Raw genomic sequence first — 20,165 nt, forward strand, 5'->3', positions numbered from 1 at the left:
GGTGGATCAAACCAATAAGGTTAATACAACATTGCAAAGAATCTCCCAACTCTAAGAACAGTAGAGATTAACTTGATCAAACTTGTCCTACTGAGCAATTTTCCTTATTTATTCTTCTGCTCAAAATTACAATTTGATCCCTTTCTCTACTAGGTGCTACTGATAGAGTGGTAAGTGGGAAAAGATGCCATCCTTGCTCTTATAGAGATTATAGTCAAGAGGACAAGTTGCTGTTTGTGGTCCATTGAGTTGGCTCTGACTCATGGTGACCTTATGTATAACAGAATGAAACGTTGCCCATCCTTCTCCATCATCATGACCATTGGTATGTTTGAGTCCACTGTTATGGCTATTGTGTCAGTCCATCCCATTGAGAGTTGCCCCCATTTTTGCTGATCCTCTACTTTAACAAACATGATGTCCTTTTCTAAAGATTGTCTTTTCTGATGGTGTGTCCAAAGTAAGTGAGCATCCCATAACTACTCATATCCATGTAGAAATTCAAGTCTGAAGATGACAAAGGGTAGATGATGTAGGTCCTACATCTTGTCCGGGGAGCCTTATCTGAGGATGCTTTGGAGGAAGCAACTCTCTAACAGAGATCTAGATGAGTAGGAGATAACAAAGGAAGTGAGAGAGGAGAAAAGAATGTTCTAGAAGGAGGCAAGAGCAGGCTGGAGGTCCTGCAGTAAGATGGAACCAGGCGAGACTGAGAATCTGAAGAGAAAATCTGTGAGTCTGGAGCTGAGAGAGGACTTAGAGGGGGAAGAAGCCAGTAGAGGTGTTTAGAGCTGAGTTAGGCAGGCCTTTGTAGGCCACATGAAGGATTGCCGAGCCTGCTGGAGGGAGTGACTCACATCTCCTGAGGTCACATGTGAAATTTCTCGATGCTTCTGCTTCATATGGCTGGAGCCTGTCAGGGGCTTACCCACCAGCCCACGGCCTGCCGAGTTGAAGTGGGTTCCACAGTGCCCCAGTAGGTCACCACAGCTAAGACATTACCAAGGTTCTCCGAGTCCTCTCCAGTCTGATGTAATCTTTCCAAAGACTGGCAGCAGTTGCAAGAAAACTGCTTCAGATATCTATTAATATTTTAACATGCTTTTAAGAAAATTTGGCCTTTTGTCGAGCTGGTCTCAAAGCAGATATATATCACCGTTCATGATAGACATTACACTCGTTCCTGTTCGGTGGGCAGATTTCTCTTGTTTGGAGTCATTTTTTAACATCTATTATTAAGAAATCTTTCTTGCCAGTTATGTGTTTGCTCCCACAGTTCCTAAACTTGTTTACTGTGAGTGAACTCCCCCATTCCCATCCTCCCTCAGTGGCATGATACGCAGCTAGCTCTCTGATCTGGGCTGGCTGAGATGACTGCTCCGAAATTAGACAAAAACCCACCGGGAGCTCCGAGGCCAAAGCAGAATGTCCAGGAACAAGGAAATCACAGCCTGCAACTTGCCTGCACTTGGAGAAAACTCTCTCTCCAATTGAACAAATATTTATTGAAATTTCTCCATGTCCAGGCACTTCGCACAATGCTTACATGTGTGCGATCTCGCTCTTTTTTTTTTTTTTTTTCATTAAGGCAACACTTTGAAATGGGTGTTACTTATCCACATTTAACAGATGAGAAAAGGGAAACTTGGAGACCAATAGGCAGAATTTCAACTCTTTTCAATCCAAGAACAGGATGTGTTTTACTTCCCCAAAGCTGTGCACAGGTTCTTTCCTTCAATCTCTAAAGGGATGTTGCTGACTTTCTAGAACATTCTAGTCTGGATGCTTTAAATGGTAGTGATCAGTGTGAGAAGTGATGTGGCTGACACCTAAAAGATGAAGAAGTGCCAGCTGTGGGAAGGGCTTGGGGAAGGGCATTTCAGGCAGAGGGAACAGCATTTTGAAGCCCCCCCCCCCCCACCAGGTAAAAAGTACAGCTTGGTGGTGGCTCAGGTAGGAGCCCAGTTTGACTAGAGGGTGATGTGTGAGGAAGAAAGTGGTGCAAGGCAGTCAAGGCTAGATCATGAAGGTCTTGTCAATTAGCAGGATGAGGTTTTTTTCTGAACGTGATAATATGGCCAATTAAAGATGACCACCTAGTCCTTGACACTTGTCCTATGGAGAGGTGGAAAATGTGCCCCCTCCACTTGAATCTGGGAGACTCTGTGACTGGTTTGACCAATAGAATATAAAATAAGTGATGCCATATGAGTCAGAATAAACTCAACAGCAACAGGTATGCCAATTTCCAGGCCCTAGCCTTAAGATGGAGCGGTGGGGGGCGGAGGGAGGAGTAACTTCTACTTCCTGTTTTGAAACACTCTCTCTGGGAGTCTTGAGTCACTTCCTAAGAAATAAGTCTAACTGCCCTGAGACTGTCATACTGGAGAGGCCATGTGTACTCCCAAGCAATAATCTGATCCCAGCCCTCTAGCCACCCTCACCAAAGCACCAGATGTGTGGGGAAAGCTGTCTTGGACGCTCAAGACCAGGCCATCCACCTACTGAGCACTCCCAATTGGCCTCAATCAAGCAGAAAAACCATCCAGCTGAGCCCTGTCCAAATTCTGGACCCACAGAATTGACAGCAACAATAAAACAATTATTGTTAAAGCTACTATGTTTTGAGGTATATTGTTACATAGCAATGGATACTCAGAATGGACGGGAAGTCAATGAAGGGATGCAAAGAAGACGCGGAGAATCTATTGTAGAAAGGTAACTGTGGCTGCTACGTACAGACTGGATTATGGGGGATGGCTGTGGGGGTAAGAATGGAATTAGAGGCATGATTCTAGAGTTCCAGTTCCCCAGGCATGAGAGGGTAACAACAGAGGTGGAGAAAAGTGAGGGTTCTGGTACATGCTTTGGAAAACAAAAACAAAAAACAACCCAGAACTCACTGATGGATTGAATATGGGACGATGGAGTGGGAGGAATGGAGGATGATCCCTCTGAACTCCAAGAATCTGGAGAGACACCACTGCCTTTCCCTGCCTGGCCCTACATTAGCCCTGCTTCAGGTTTACCTCCTTATAGGACAGATGTGCGCCCTTGCCAGACGCACAAGAACAAAACAATCTGACTGCCATTGAGCAAGCTTAAATGTGAGCAGGATGAGCTCCAACCAAGACCTCTGTGTGTCTAGAAGCATCATTGCCAATGGGCTCACAGCATACCAAGTGCTCCAGACACGAGGGTTTTCTTGGGGCTTCTGGTCTCTGAAACTAGCTTGTTCTGTGTCCTTGCCCATTCTGCTATCAATAGATAATCTCCAATCTCAGTGTACAAAGGAAGGGTTGAAAAGCCAGCCACCTTTGAATATCGCTTCTCTACTGGCTCCCAACCCAAAGGAAAGCCTCAACATCACTCCTTTCCCCATGTAGAAATTTGCCAAGTATGCTTTTGCGAGGTAAACCCCTGGGGAAGGAAACATTTGGAGGAGGCAAGACATCCTATGCCTCTTCGTGCTGACCCAGTAAGTAGTCGTGTGGGTGAGTGAGTCAAGCTCCTCTTATCAACATTTTATTTCAGGCTCTTGGTTGAGTCACCTCCATACCATTTCAAGTGAGAACAGCTACAGAAGGTTTGGAGAGGTCGCCCGTGGGGGTGGTCATCTTGAAGGATTTGGACAAGGAGCTTTTGCTGAATTTCAGTTCCCTTTCAAGTTATTGCTTCACTTCAGATGGGGCTCAGGTCACGGCAATCCTCTCTTGTCAAAAGTTTTCTCGGTTCGAGATTAGCCAGTGCCACTGAGTGCCAAGCCCTGTTTCCATCCTGGGAGGTGGAAGTATTTGCAGTGGCTGAGATTTGTTGGCTTGCCCTCTTGCCTTAGATTTTGAGCTGTTTTCTGAGTAACTACATTTTCCAAATGTCAGTGAGAGACCATGCTGCAGTTTCTCCAAAGTTGCTTCCATCTACACAAACCCTCAAGCCTTGGGTGTTAGCAGCTCTGAAGCCATTACAGGAAAGACAAAGAAAAGGAAACATTTGCTAACACATAAATGAGCTAAACTTCAAGGAAATCCACCTCTTTTCTCATAGGACTTGTGATATCAGAATATCCTCCTGTCTTCAAGGTAAAGAGAAAAACTTTATCTGGGATGCAATGATGTTTGTTTAAACATGGGAGACAGTGTCAGGTAGTGGACAAATATGGGCATTGGGATGAGACAGATTTGAACATGAATCCTAAGAATCCCTGGAGTCACTAGAATGTAAGTTCCATACAGACAGGAATCTTGTCAGTCTTGTTCATCACCCTTCATTACCCAGGGTCCAGTACACAGTGGAGCCCCAACAAGTGTTTGTTGGATGAATTAATGAATGCAGCTCTCCCATTTATTAGTTGTGAGACTTTAGTCAGTTGACTTCTCTAAGCTCTAACTATCTCATCTGTAAAGCTAATTGTGAAGGGTTAGTAAAAATAATTAAATGAGAATTCATTCATTCAAAAAATGTTTTTTTAGTTCCCATTATTTGCCCTATAAACCTATTGCCCTCAAGTTGATTCCAACTCTTAGTGACCCTATAGGACAGAGGAGAACTGCCCCATAGGGTTTCCAAGAAGCAGCTGGTGGATTCGAACTGCTGAACATTTGATTAGCAGCCGAGCTCTTAATCAAGATCATTCAAAAGTGGTTGGAGCAGTACACTGACAAGGAACTGCCAGAAATTCAAGCAGGATTCAGAAGAGAACGTGGAGTGGGGGATATCATTGCTGATGTCAGATGAATTCTGGCTGAAGGCAGAGAGTACCAGAAAGATGTTTACCTGCGTTTCATTGACTATGAAAGGCATTTGGCTGTGTGAATTATAGAAAACATTTTGAAGAATGGGTATTCTAGAACACTTAATTGTGCTCATGAGGAATCTGTACATAGCCCAAGAGGCAGTTGTTCTAAAAGAACAAGGGAATACTGCATGATTTAAAGTCAGGAAAGGTGTACATCAGAGTTGTATCCTTTCACCATACTTATTCAATCTGTATGATGAGTAAATAATCCGAGAAGCTGGACTATATGAAGAAGAATGGGGAATCAGAATTGGAGGAAGACTCATTAACAACCTGCAATATGCAGATGACACAACCTTGCTTGCTGAAAGTGAAGAGGACTTGAAACACTGATGAAGATCAAGGACTATAACCTTCAGTATGGATTACACCTCAGCATAAAGAAAAAAAATCCTTACAACTGGACCAATAAACAACATAATGATAAAAGGAGAAAAGATTGAAGCTGCCAAAGATTTCATTTTACTTGGATCCACAACCAATGTCCATGGAAACAGCAGTCAAGAAATCAAAGGATATATTGCATTGGGCAAATCTGCTATAAAAGACTTCTTTAAAGTTTTCAAAAGCAAAAATATCACTTTAAGGACTAAAGTGCACCTGACCCAAGACACGATGTATTCAATTGTCTCATATGCATGGGAAGGCTGGGCAATGAATAAGGAAGACTGAAGAAGAATTGACGCCTTTGAATTATGGTGTGGCAAAGAGTATTGAATATATCATGGACTGCCAAAAGAACCAACAAATCTATCTTGGAAGAAATATACTCAGAATGCTCCTTAGAGGTAAGGATGCCGAGTTTTTGCCTCACATACTTTGGACATGTTAACAGGAGGGACTGTCCCTGAAGAAGGACATCATGCTTGGTAAAGTACAGGGCCAGTGAAAGAGAGGGAGACCCTCAACAAGAGGGATTGACTCAGTGACAACAACAACGGGCTCAAGCATAACAACGATTTGTTAGGATGGCGCAGGACCAGGCAGTGTTTTGTTCTGTTGTACATGAGGTTGCTATGAGTTGGAACCAATTCAATGGTGCATAACAACAGCAACTATTTGCCCAACACTACATGTTGGTGGCATAGCAGAGAACAAAGTGAATAAAATTATCAACCCTCGTGGAGACTGTTTTATAATATAGTAGGGGAGACAGACAATGAACAATCAAAAAAAAAATTGTATGATATATTAAAAGGTGAGGTGCCCAGTGGAGAAAAATAAAGCAGGAAAGGGGAATAGGAAGTCCGAGGTGGAGGGGTTGCAATTTTAAATTGGGGGTCAGGGAAGATCTCGATGAGAAGGTAGCATTTGAGTAAAGACTAAAGATGTGAGGACTCAGACATGTGACTATCAGATGGAAGAACATGTACAAAGGTCCTCAGGCAGGAACTTGAGTAGCATGTTCCAGATACACAAGTCAGCCATTATTGCTGGAGTGAGGAGACTGAGGGAAGCCAGAGGGTAGCAAGGGCATATTAGTTGGGACCTGTAGGCTGTTTTGAAAAGGACTTTAGCATTACTCTGAGAAAGAGTATAGCATTTCCATTTGGCAGATTAAAAAAAAGAAGAAAAAAACAAAACAAAAAACAAACCCGAAGCTGTCAAGTCGATTATGACTCATAGTGACCCTGTAGGGCAGAACAGGACTACCCCATAGTGTTTCCAAGGCTCTAATCTTTGCAGAGGCAGATTGCCGCACAGGGGTGGATTAACTAACCAGTAAGCACAGTACGCACCAGCTTACAGTAAGCAAGATGTGTACATTATTGGGTAATCTGTCCCTGCTGCCACATCTTTATCCCAAGGAGAGGGAGGTGGGTCCAAAACGCCCACCTTTCAGTTAACATCCGACCTTTTGGAAGCAATTTCACCTGCGCTCCTTCATTTGGCACATAAACCAAACAAAACCCCTTGCCGTCTCATAGAGACCCTAGAGAACTGCCCCACAGGGTTTCCAAGGACAGGCTGATGAATCTGAACTGCTGACCTTTCAGTTAACAGGTGGGCTCTTAACCACTGCACCAACAGGACTTCCCTTGGCACATAGAAGGTACTTAATAAGGAGTCCTGTGGCGCGATGGTTAAGTGTTCGGTTGCTAACCTAAAGGTCAGCAATTCAAATACACCATCCTCTGCACAGGAGAAAAGACCTCGTGACCTACTCCCCAAAAGATGACAGCCTAGGAGACCCTGTGGGGCAGCTCTGCTCTGTCTCACAATGTCAGTCTAAGTTGGAATCGACTTGATGGCACATAACAACAGGTACTTAATACCCCTGTCTCTCCTTTCCAAAAACTGGCCAGCGTCACTCTTACCACATAGTCAGTTGCTGAAAACCACTGGTGTTGGGTGGATCCCTCTGTAAAAACACACAGTCTTAGGTTTATTGATTGTGAGCTCCAGAAAAGACCTCCTGAGCTGGTTTTCATTGCTCAAAATTAAATACCACCCTTCCCTTTACCTCTAGGGCCCTGGTGGTGCAGTGGTTAAGAGCTCAGCTGCTAACCAAAAGGTTGGCAGTTTGAACCCAGCAGCTACTCCTTAGAAACCCTACGGGGGCAGTTCTACTCTGTCCTGTAGGGTCACTGTGAGTCAGAATCTACTCGATGGCAATGGGTTTGGGTTTTTGTGGTTTTTTGTTTTTCCTTTCTTCTAACTTCCCGCCATAGCCTTCATTTATAAATGCTTCTAAACAGGCAAATTCTGGAGCCTCATGAGCTAGGGGCATGAGCTTATTCAGGAGTTGTTGCAAAACAAGCTGCAGGAACACGAAAGGGTCTGCTCCCAGGCAAGACGGAAACCAGCCTGGCCCTTTAAATGATTTTCAGCCTGTGTAATCCCCGTGCTCCATCTGGAGCCAAGGATCCTCCTCCTGGAGAAAGAAGGAAGGAGCAGTGTGCAGGCTGGGAAGCCTCTGGCCTCAGAGCCGGCCTACAGGGAGCCTCTCGGCTGAGATCTTTCTGCGCTTGTCACTTGCTGGACAAATGGAGTGTGTGGTGACACAGAGCACTGAGGATTAGCCTAGTCTAGTGTTTGGTCAAAACTTTTTCTCTTCTGAAAGCACTTAGCTTCTGGCAAGGCCTATGAGCACTGAAGGACCCCATGAAGAAATCTGGTTTTACAAAGGCCCCACAGAAGCAGAATAAAAGAAGCAAAGAAAGAATGTCTACAGTGTGGTAGGCTTTTGCACTCACCGTGTCTGCACTATCCACTGTGGTAGCCACTAGCCACATGTAGCTATTTACATTCCAATTTTAATTAACTCAAATTAAGTAAAACTGAAATCTCCATTCCTTGGTTGCACTGAGTACACTGAAGTGCTCAGTAGCCGCACGTGGCTGGTGGCTACCATCTTGGACGCTGCAGATGTAGAACGTTTTCATCATCGCACAAAGTTCCATTGGATAATGACGCTCTGCATCCTCCTTTCCTCCCAGTATCCCCAAAGGCAAGGTTAGCGCTCCCTTTTGACAAATGATAAAGGTGAGCCTCGGGGGACCTGACCATAAGTCACACAGGCCGAAGAGGTGGGGGTTTCTGAGGTCCTTACCTCCTGGCAAGGGTCCACACCTGGGAGGTGGACAAGGCCCTATGTTTTCGGGGTGTCATACATCAAGTGGAAACTCTGACTGTAAGAGAGTGTAAGGACAGCACGGCCCTGTAAGGATGTTGGCATTCCTGGGATGCACGCTTACCAAAAGCTACACTTGCCATTTTAAACAGCTTTCATCGAGTAAAGAGTCTGTGATGGAGCACCACTCCCAGGGGGCCCTTGCTGGCCCAACAGCTGTGAGGCAGCTTGGCGTGGGGTGATACACTGACCTTCTCGGTGCGAGTATTAAAGGACCACCCCGTTATGCAATGGCTGCTGAATGTGGAGGGCCGGAGGTATCTACCACCACCACCAGCAGCAACAAGACAAACAACAGTAGGAACAAGAACAGTAAACACTGATGAAGCCCTTTGATCCCTTTCGTTTCAATCCCTGTTCATTCAGTTCTCACCCTGTCTGTACCAGGAGGGCACTATTAGCATCCCCATTTACAGATGAGAAGGTGGCACACAGTTGAGTTGCTGGCCCCAGATGGCCAGAAGGAAATTCTGGGAGTCTGCGTACTTGTCTTTCCATGGCACCAAGTGGATAATTACCTCTACTCTGAGCCTTATCCCTGCAAAACAGTCTATAATACTCTCCCTCACTCTGATTTAGACAAGAGGGAAATTGAAATAATTAAAATAAGCCAAGTTTCTCCTATTTTTAAATAACAGTGATAAGAATTTTTGCTCAATTATTTTACATATACTTCCCTCTGTTTCTCTCTCTGTCCTCTCAATCTACCTACCTCCTTCTTCCCTTCCTTCTTTTCTTTTTTGGTGGCCTGTCAGATCTACGTATGTGAGAAGCAATCACTCCGTTTCCCTAAGCTTTTCCTGGGGTGATTATAAAGAGCCAACTTCATTAGAGAACGGAATGGGGGAAAAGATTTTTTTTAGCTACTCGCCATGTCAGGGAGTGGGTATAGTTACTTTTTGCATCATTTTGAATCTTAACAGCAATTCTGTGAGACAGATATCGTCCTGCCCTTTACACAGGTGAGACAACTGAGGCTCAGACAGGAAAAGACCTGTCCCCAGTGACAGAGCTAATGAATGGTTGGTCTGGGATTCAAGCCAAGAACCTGTGCTCTTTCCGTTGGGCTGGGCAGACTCTGCCTTTGATTTTCCCATGATTCCCCACTTATCACCATCATGACAAACTTACTACCTTGAGGTTGGAGGCTGGGCTTCTAATTGAGGGCTGAGTGTGAGGTTCCCCAAACCTCCTTCATTGCGCAACACTTTTTTTTCTTTTAATACTCAAGAAGACAAATATGTGAACACAATACTATTTGAGGTTTGGATGTCTAGGGAATGGGGTGCTGCCAGCTGGTTTATGAGTTGTCTCCCCTCCCCATTATTTACCCGATCCGTGGAAGTCATGACTACAATTCCAAAGAGTCATTAGACCAAATACTTACCTTCTCAAAACAGATTTTTTTTTTTTAAGAAATGGAAACATAAAGTAATTATTTGGGTACTTCAGACGGTGCTGGCTATATAATTTGTGGAGCCCAGTGCAAAGTGAAAATGTGGGGCTTCTTATTCAAAAAGAAAAAAAAATGCCATTAATGGTTCTAAAACATAAAGCTTTTTCTTTCTTCTGGGGTCTCTTTCTTGATTTGTCATGGTGTTCCTTTTATTTGCTATATTTGATGCCATTCTCAGTAATGAAAAAATTAAAATTTTAAATTATTAACATGAGTTTTTCTGTTCACCTTTATATTGTTCAACATCATTTTAAACCAAACATAAGAGCATTTAACTTGTATGCAAAATCACCAAAACTACACAATTTGTGTTTAGTAGCTCTTTTTTTTATGGGCATATTAATGGATCCCTGGTGGTGCAGCGGTTAAGAGCTTGGCCACTGACCAAAAAGTTGGCAGTTCAAATCCACCAGGCGCTCTTTGGAAACCCTATGGGGCAGTTCTACTCTGTCCTATAGGGTAGCTATGAGTCAGAATTGACTCAGTGGCAACGGATATTGTTTCTTTGTTGGTTTTTTGTTGTTGTTGTCATTTTTTTTGTTTTTTTAACGTGCATGTGTATTCTGTTCTCACCATAACAGTGGAAACGCTGAACAAAACTAACCCAGCTTCTTAAATTTCACTTCTTGATATTCACACTTCCTACCAACAGTCTCTACCTTTGACTTAATGATGAGTAAGAAGGAAATGAAAAGACGAGGAACTATGTGTTGTCCTGTCTTTCCATTTCCTTCTATATCATTTTCAGCACAATGGGTTAGCTACAGGGAAGTCACACAAAGGCTGTGATAGGCTTCCTTGGTCGTGCATGTTTCTTAAAGCACCACTGTCTTCTTTCTGCATTGAAAGCAAGTTCTAGCTCAAACGGAAAGCACGTCCTCTCAGGGCTGTCAGCACCCTCACTTACTCAGTCCCGATGTAACACGCCGCCCTCGTGCCCACTTGGAGTCGTGCTGATTCTCATTCATAGTGAGTCCACTGGAAGGAAATCTGTGCTTGTGGGACGCTGAAAACGCTGCATGCAAATGGGGCCGCGAGGTTGGTGGACACACATATCATATGTATCTCCTCAGGTCAAGGGCATGTTCCATTGTCCCATCAGACTTGACTCACGAAACACAAGTTCGAAGATAAGATAATTAAGAATTTCAAGATGGTGACAGCCCAATGTTAAACCACACACAGGGTCCTGCTGAGCATGGTGCCCCGTGAGACTGTACGGTTTGGTCGCTAATGAAGCTGTTTCCTAAGCCCACCAGGCCATAGAGTCACCAGGGGAAGTTGTTAACAACACAGGTTCTTGGTCCCCACCCAGATCTACTGAATCAGGATCTGTTATAGAGGGCTTGAGGATCTTTTTTGTTACCTCTACAAGCTTCCCAGTGATTATTATAATCAGGAAACTTGGAAAAAGTCAGAGCTTGAAGTAGTAGACAGGGAATGAATTCTGAAGTCGACGGACCTGGGCTGGAATCATGAGTTGGGTGATTGGGCTACTTCCCTGAACCCCAATTTCCTTATTTGTAGAAAGGGCCAAGATCAATAATATCTATCTAGCACAGTTTTTTTTTTTTTTTTTTTTTTTAGCACAGTTAGTGTGGGGAGGTAATGAGTTCACATACTTAAAGTCAGTTTAGCTAAGGAGCTCGCACTCAATATATGGCAGCTGCAGGTATTCCGATTAGAGGAGTCAGTATCACATAAGATAAGAAAATGTATTCAAAGTCCATAGCTGTTGCTTCAAATGTGATAATCCACCTCCCCTTTCCCATGTTGACCATATAATCATCTCTATGGATGTCAAATTCTTTCAGTCTTTGATTCCCTCACACACCACAGTCTGACCCTTAATTTCTTTAATATGGGCACTTTGTTGTAAAATAAGACTCCCTGGGGCCCTGGCTTGGCTTCAGAACCTAGACCCAGTCAAACCCATTTTGATTGCAGACAGCAGCTTGCAACTATGCGTGTTTGGAGCCTTCCGTTCCCAGCCCTGCAGGTGATAACCGCAGCCATCCAAGCAAAGAAAGGCAGATCCGCTGTCAGGGAGCCTTCACCTTTGCTGCTGCTGTGAGACAAGGCACAACAGATCAATAACAAGGGTATCATTTAAGTGGCCCAGCTGGGGGGCCAACTTCCTCAAGGAAGTGGGTGTTCAGCAAAGGTAGGCACCCACAGAATTGACAGAAAGAGAACTGTCTCCAGTGGAGGAGAAACTTGATTCAAAGTGCGGAAGATTTCAATCTTTTCATGGCTAATCTTTGCACTTTCGGGGAGAATCAAAGTGCAGTAAACAACAAATGACTAATCAGGAGGAAATTATTTTTTGTCAGGCAGAGGAAAGAAAACTTTTTGAGTTTTTGATGGCATTTTCGCGGGGGGGCGGGGAGGGCGAGTAACGAGAATAAAAAAAACAAAACCAACCCATTGCTGTCAAGTCAGTTCCAACTCATAGCAACCCTATAGGAGAGAGTAGAACTGCCCCAAAGTGTTTCCAAGGAGCAGTTGGTGGATTCAAACCACCAAACTTTTGGTTAGCAGCCAAGTCTTAACCACTGCACCACCAGGTCTCCTAACAACGATAGCAACTAATATTTATGAAGCGCTTATTACATACAAGAGCCCTGATGACCCACGTTTACTGCTAAAGAAACTGAGACTCAGAAAGGTGCAAGTTTTACAGAAGGCCACAAAGGCAAATAAGAGGTTAACTAGGGCAATCTGGCCTCTATTCCCAGGCCCTACCTTCACCTACAGGGTGGGGAGTGGTTCAGTGGTAGAATTCTTGCCTTCTGTGTGGAAGCCCTGGTGGCATACTAGTTAAGTGCTATGGCTGCTAACCAAAAGGTTAGCAGTTTGAGTCCACCAGGCGTTCCTTGGAAGCTCTATGGGGCAGTTCTACTCTGTACTATAGGGTCACTATGAGTCGGAATTGACTCGACAGCAGGGGGTTTTGGTTTTTTGGTGGGGGAGACCCAGGTTTGATTCCCAGCCAATGTACCTGAAGCACAGACACTACCCACCTGTCAGTAGAGACTTGCATGTTAGGGTGCAAAACAGGTTTCCATGGAGCTTTCGGATTAAAATGGACTAAGACTAAAGACCTAGGGATCTACTTCCAAAAAATCAGCCCGTGGAAACCCTATGGATCACAATGATTTGATTTTGTTGTGCATGGGGTTGCGGTGAGTCAGGGGCCAACTCGATGACAGCCAACAACAACAACATTCTCTATGCTTGATCTAAATAAGTTTCCAAAGGATGTTTGGTACCATAAGATTTCCCCCTGAACTTATTTGTTAAAGATTGAGTCCCTTACAGCTGGATTTATTTTGCATGTTCTCTTACCTGGAGGTTCCTAATGCCCTGACACTATTTCCAGGCCTAGGGAAAACTTGTTACAGTGAGAATGATAGCTGGTAAGCCATAGATATTCTTAGGAACGACAACAACAACAAGAAAAAAACAAATATTTATCTTTCTGAAGGAGAAACACGACAGAACCTGAAATGGCTTTACAGAGAAACCAGAATGAAGAGGAGAGTCAAAATTAAATGTTTGTTTGCTGAGATGTGCATCATTAAAAAGTTGACTCAACAGAGTAGACCCGAATGGAATTGAAGAAATAGTCATTAAGTGCAAACAGGTCATATCAGCAGTCCACATGCTGCCCTGAGAGGCATGGCTCTTGTGTTCTTGATTAGAAACAGTACATCCTGAGTAAATTTGCAGGAACAATGCTTCTTGCCAAAAGTTTCATGGCTCTAAGAAACTTCTTCCCTGTGAGAGATTGGCCTCTGTGTATTATGGTCTCGGTTTTTTTCCCCCAGTTGATTTATTTATTTAATTTTGCTCATGCAGGATATCGATAATGTTCTTTCTTGTGTATTGTTGTAAATATCTATATAGCACAACATTTGCCAATTTAACATTTTTCACGTGTACAATTTAGGGACATCAATTATGTTAACCGTGTTGTGCAATCATCACCAATATCCATTGCCAAATTTTCCATCACCATAAGCAGAAACTCAAGGCTTCCTTAACAACTACTCCCCCTCCCCCCCTCCTCCCACCCCAGGTAACCACTAATAAACTTTAGTCTCCATTCATTTGCCTATTCTAGATATTTCAGATGACTGAGCTCATATTTGTCCTTTTGTGATTGACTAACTTCACACACCATAATGTTTTCCAGGTTCATCCATGTTGTAGCTTACATCGGGACTTCAATTCTCCTCATGACTGAGTCATATTGCATTGTATGGGTAGAGCGCATTTTGTTTATCCATTTATTTGTTGATGGACATTTAGGTTGTTTCCATCTTTGGCAACTGTGAATAGTGCTGCAGGGAACTTTGGTGTACAAGTATGTGTTTGTGTCACAGCTTTCAAGTCTTTTGGGTGTATACCTGGGAGTGGAATCACTGGGTCAGTAGTTCTATGTTTCACTTTTTGAGGTAACCTATGGCATCCTTTTAAAGATAGAGAAATGGAGACATTCTGGCCCCAGCTAAGTTAGCCTAGATCAGCCAGCTTCCAACCAACACATAGACCTGTGAGTGAGCCCAGCTGAAATCATGTAATCCTCTCCGCCCCCTGCAGCAGACTTGCAAAGCCTATGACGTTGTTGAGAGCAGAGCTAGGCACCCTGACCACCAAGTTTAGTGAAGAGACCACCCATCAAGTAGTCATTCCTTTAACAAATATTTACTCAGCTTCTTCTACATCTCAGACACTGTACCAGGCTCCAGAAATACAACAGTAAACAATAGAGATACTCCCCCTGTATTCAAAGGACTCTATTTCCTAGTGGGAGAGCCCCATTAATCAAGTAAGCACACAAAGAAATGCTAAATTACAACTGCTAAAAGTGCCACGAAGAAGAGTTTTGTAGTGTTGTGAGAGTATGTAATAGGGGGAGTGAACATAGTCAATGAATGGGAAAGAGTAGGGCAGACTTGCCAGAATAAATGACATTTGGATTGAGATCTTCAGTACATATAGGAGATTTTAAACTGGTTTTCTTTTTCATTCTACGCATGCAATGGTTCTGCCTCTTTAAGGCACTTGTAAGGGAATACCCCACGGCTATGGGACACCTGCTCAAAGATTCTCTTTATAGGTAATTACTGCAGCACTTCTGTCTAAATACAGATGGATGCTCCCAGTTCAGCACATATGAACATAGATTCTGGAAAATGACACCACGAAACTGTTTAGTTTGAACACTAACTTTTTGCTAAATGTTGTGTTGTTAGGATATGTTGTGCTCCATCAGGGAGTCCTTCTGACATGCTTGATCTCTGCCCATGACCTCATATCCCCAACAGATCAAAACCAAACTCTTCTTTGTCCCCTCTCCAAACCCACTTTTCTTCCCACAGTCTAGATTCCAGCTGATGGCATTGCCTCCCACCCAGCCTGGCTGGGACTCTCTTTTTGGAATCTCCCCCTGATCATTACCAAGTGTAGGAGGTTGTGCCCGAGAAATAGCCCTTATTCCACCTCTCTTTTTCCACCCAGGAGCCACTGTTTTAATTCAATCCCTCATCCCCTTTGCCTGTGCAACTGCCCTTCCTCCCTAAAGTTCCATTCCTCAACCATGCTTCACATTCAGAACTAGTTTCATAAAATTCACACCTGATGTGATGGTGACTACTCTTAAAAAGTGCCTAGGGTTCCCTCCTGCCTAAAGTATGAACTCTCTGTTAAGGCACTTAGGACCTCACATTTAGGACTTAACATTTAGGATTGCCTCTAACCTAACCTCCCATCCTTATCACTTGTTGTTCCCCAACATCCTTCCAACCCAAAAACCCTCACAATGAAATTTACTGAACTACCTAGTTTCTCCCAATAAATCACACTCTCACCACTCAGGTATTTGTTTTTGCTGTTGTCTTGCTTAGTTAGAATAGCCTTCCATTTAGAGAACTCCTAATCACCCTTTAAAACCCATCTCACATGTCCTCCATATTGTGTAGCCTTGCCCTGGTGACCCCAGGCAGAATGAACCATTCCTACCTTTATGCTCCCAAGTATTTTATCAGACCTCTATTTTAGCCCAAACTCGTTGTATTAAAATTATTTTAATATGTGTGTCTTCTTGACTAGACTGAGAGGTTCTCAAGGGCGGAGACGCCCTCTTGTTTGTCTTTACATTTTTAATTTCTTACCTCTAGTTGGAAGCTTCCTTTAAGATTTTTAAGTTAATAGATGGATGAACTCAACTTTGAGCCTTTTCTTTTCTGCAGGTTCCCTCCCTTTTAGGAATCTCAATTGGGCAGAAATGGCAGATATAGAGGAGTTCTTTTTTGTTGTTGTTTTCATTTTGGGGTTTTGTTTGCTTGTTTTATTTTATTGTGCTTTATATGAAAGTTTACAGTACTTAGTTTCTCATTCAAAAATTTATACACAAACTGTTTTGGGACATTGTTTGCAATCCTCACAATGTGTCAGCACTCTCCCCCTTTCCCTTTACACCACAGGTTCCTATGTCCATTTGTCCCGTTTTCCTGTCCCTTCCTGCCTTCTCCTCTATACTTTTGGGCAGGTGTTGCCCGTTTGGTCTCATATACTGAATTGAACTAAGAAGCACATTCCTCATGTGTGTTTTTGTTTGTTTTATAGGCCTGCCTAATCTTTGGCTAAAAGGTGAACTTCGGGAATGGCTTCAGTTCTGGATTACTACGGTGTCCGGAAGCCATAGTCTTGGGGGTTACTCCACTGTCTGTCAGACCAGCAAGCCTGGTCCTTTTTTGTGAACTTGGCTTTTGTCCCACATTTTTCTCCTCTTCTGTCTGGGAACTTCTATTATGACTCCTGTCAGAGTGGTCAGAGGTGATAGCCAGGTACCGTCTAGATCTTCTGAGCTCAGGTGGTGGAGGCTGTGGTTCATGTGGTCCATTAGTTCTGTGGGCTGATATTTTCCTTGTGTCTTTCGTTTTCTTCATTCTCCTTCATTCTGGATGGGATGGGACAAATAGATGTATCTTAAATGGCTGCTCAGAAGTTTTTAAGACCCCAGACACTACTCATCAAAGCAGGAGGTAGAACATTTTCTTTAAGGACTGTGTTATGCCAATTGACCTAGACGTCCCTTGAAACCATGGTCCCCAGCCCTCAGCCCCTCAAGGCGTTTGGATATGTCTAGGAACCTTCTATGACTTTGCTTTGGTCAAGTTGTGCTGACTTTGTAGGGGAGTTCTTAATGATGGAATGAGTTTGCAGATGAAATGCAAACTTCCTGTGCAAGACTATCAGGATTAGCAGTTGACCGTCAATCATAAAAAGTAGTTAAAGCAAGGAACCATAAAAACAGATACATTGGTTTTAACAAACATTTTGCTTTAACTGGAAACATGTAAATGCACACTCTTTAAGTAACCTTTTTTTTGTAAGAGCAAGGTCTTTGCTTTGAGCAGGTCTGCTATAAAGGCCACCTGGTCCTATTGAGTAAACCACACCCATAATGCATCATCAGCAACTGGGAGCTTCACTTTCTTTAAAGAAAGGCAAGAGCTTAAACACTTGCTGTCTAGAATTTTATCAGCAGTTTTTATCCTCATGAAATGGGCTCACCACACCTAGCTTGGCTACCTCATCTACCTTTGCCAAGTCTTCTAGAATATTCTATCTGCTTTCACTCCATCAACTTTTTGTGCCCACTATTTATCCAAAACTTTCTAAATCTGAGTTTCCTCATAATAAGACTATTTTCAATGATGACTCATAAATAGCTATCATGTGCTGAGAACTTTCCAAATACTGGTTGCTGAGTCAAACTCTTTACATGCAGGATCTCAATTTAACCAAAAATCCATTGAGACAGACACTGTTGTCTTTCTCTGACAAGCGGAGATAACTCAAATGTTGCAAGGCATCTGTGAGAATCAAATGGAGCAATGGTTTTAGTAGAGTCTGAAAAGCAGTTGTCACTTGACCCTACCCCCCCAAAAAACAAACCAACTAACAAAAAATCTAATATCTAATAATGAGATGGTTCAATTACTGTATTTCAGGCACTCATATCAATACTTCACTTGGATTAGCTCATTTAATTCTCACAATGAGTATAAAATGAGATTAAACACACACACACAAACCAGTTGCCATTAAGTTTATTATTGACTCATAGTGATCCTATGTGTTACAAAGTAGAACTGTGCTCCATAGGGCATTCAAGGCTGTGACAGTTCAGAAGCAGATTGCTAGGCCTTTCTTCCAAGACACCTCTGCGTGAGTTCGAACTGCCAGTCTTTAGGCTAATAGTCAAGTGCTTAGCCATTTACACCACCCAAGGAGCACTCTAATGTGGTAAGCCCTGTCAATACAGCCATTTTGAAGATAATCTGAGGCACAGAGTCACAGCTAGGAAGTGGCCCCCAAGCTAAGCCAGGACTCTAAATCCAGGACTTTGCTCCCAGAGCACAGACTCCTAATTGGAGTCATCTAAAAAGGGGCCTAAAAACCCCTTATCTCACAGAATTTTGGAAAAGATCAAACAAAATCGTGATTATTTCAGTCAAATATCTACCACTCAATGGAGAACAAAGGTCCCTTCTATTCCACTCATTTCCTTTCTGCTGATGACATGCCTCTCTATGAGAGTTTAAATATTTGTTTTTTATTTTGTTTTTCTCAATTCCTTCCTCTTCTCCCTAAAATATAAATCAATACAATGCTAGCTTGTGGGGGGCTAAGCACCCGGCTTCACCTTGGGAGATTAAAGACCACCAAATCTGTATATAAAACAGCCAAAAAAAAAAGAAAAAGAAAAAATCAATCTTCCGTGCAGACACAATTTCTCTTGAAAGGTGACAAGGTCCTTTAAAAATAGCTATGGGCTCCATTGTGCAAAGACAGTGACAGAGAGTGACAGCTTTTAGAGTGGTGTAATGTTCCCAGGCAGCCGGCTAGCATGGCTCACTCAGATAGAGATCGGTAATTCGATCCTGGGGAGAGTGCTAAATGTTAGAGGTTAAGCTGCTATGTTCTTATTACTAATCAAACTTCAACACCATGCCTTGGCCTCCTCAGGTCCCTATAAGGAAATGGTAAATTATTGAGAGGCCCCAGTCCAGGCTCCCAGCTTCAGAGGTGCTGCTTGTTCCCAGTCATCAAGGAGTCCCACATCTTCCCAGAGGACACCCACATGAGGGACTCCAATTGCTCTACCCAGATACTGGCAATTTAAGGTTAAGTGATGATCCAGGCAGGCACCCTCTGCTACTCTAACGAGGAGGCAGCAGAGTGGAACACAGACCCTTGGTGCCAACTCTGCCAGAAAGTCCTTTCTGCGTATCATTGCACGGCAGGAGGTGCTCCTGGCTGTAGTGTTCATCCATACCACTGACTCCTGTTCTTCAGGAACACAGGTATTCTGAAAAGTCATGGGATTTGGGCCCCTCTTTTCCTACTGTTGAAGGCAGAGGTGAGCTGGAAAAAGTTTATCAACTAGCTCTCTAAGGGATGGGGGAGCCCTGATTTGTAGCTTTTGCTAATACCCATGGTGTAAATATTCCCACCATGGCTGGTTTTAAGCTACCATCACGTTATCACTGAGTATGGAGTTAGGAAGAGATGTGCACAATTGCTTATGGCATGAGTGGCTCAAGCACAACGATAATTAAAAGGCAGGTGGATGTTCCAGAGTCAAACCTGATGGGCGGGCCATGATCCTATCTCTAGAGCAGTCCAAGCCTTCATCCCACTCCACCTAAAGTGGATCTTACCTCTTCTCTGAGATTTAATGAGAAGGTACCACAGCACTAGTAGAGCAAGCAGAGAGGGCAAAACTTGCATTAATTTGATCTTCGACAGTGTTAGTCTGCTTGGCACAGTAGCTTCTGATTGCAAAGTAAAAGAATTCAGTAAAATTGGTTAATTGTTGCTCCAGAAAAATGAAAGATTGTTTACTCTGAGCCTACTGGGCATGTACACGTGATCTCATCCAATGCCTCACAATAGTCCTAGGAGATGAGTGTCATCACCTTCATTGTACAGGTGAGGAAACACAGGGTCACAGAAGCCACTTGCACAAGGCCATGTAACTTAGGAGTGGTGGAGCTGAGATTTGGTCTAGTGTTTGTCTTGCTTCAAAGCCCATGGTTTTAGCCACTACCATGTCCCAGCCAGTCCCAGAAGAGCATCATCTGAGGACATGTGTGAGGCTACACCATAAGATGGTGGCCCAACATCCAACGGTCTTCTCTTCTCCAGGCTAAGGTCCCTCCACTTCCCAGCTTTTCCGCATGTGAAATGATTGATCCACCACT

This window comes from Loxodonta africana, chromosome 21 (genome assembly GCF_030014295.1).
Source record: "Loxodonta africana isolate mLoxAfr1 chromosome 21, mLoxAfr1.hap2, whole genome shotgun sequence".
In the NCBI taxonomy this organism is placed as follows: Eukaryota; Metazoa; Chordata; class Mammalia; order Proboscidea; family Elephantidae; genus Loxodonta; species Loxodonta africana.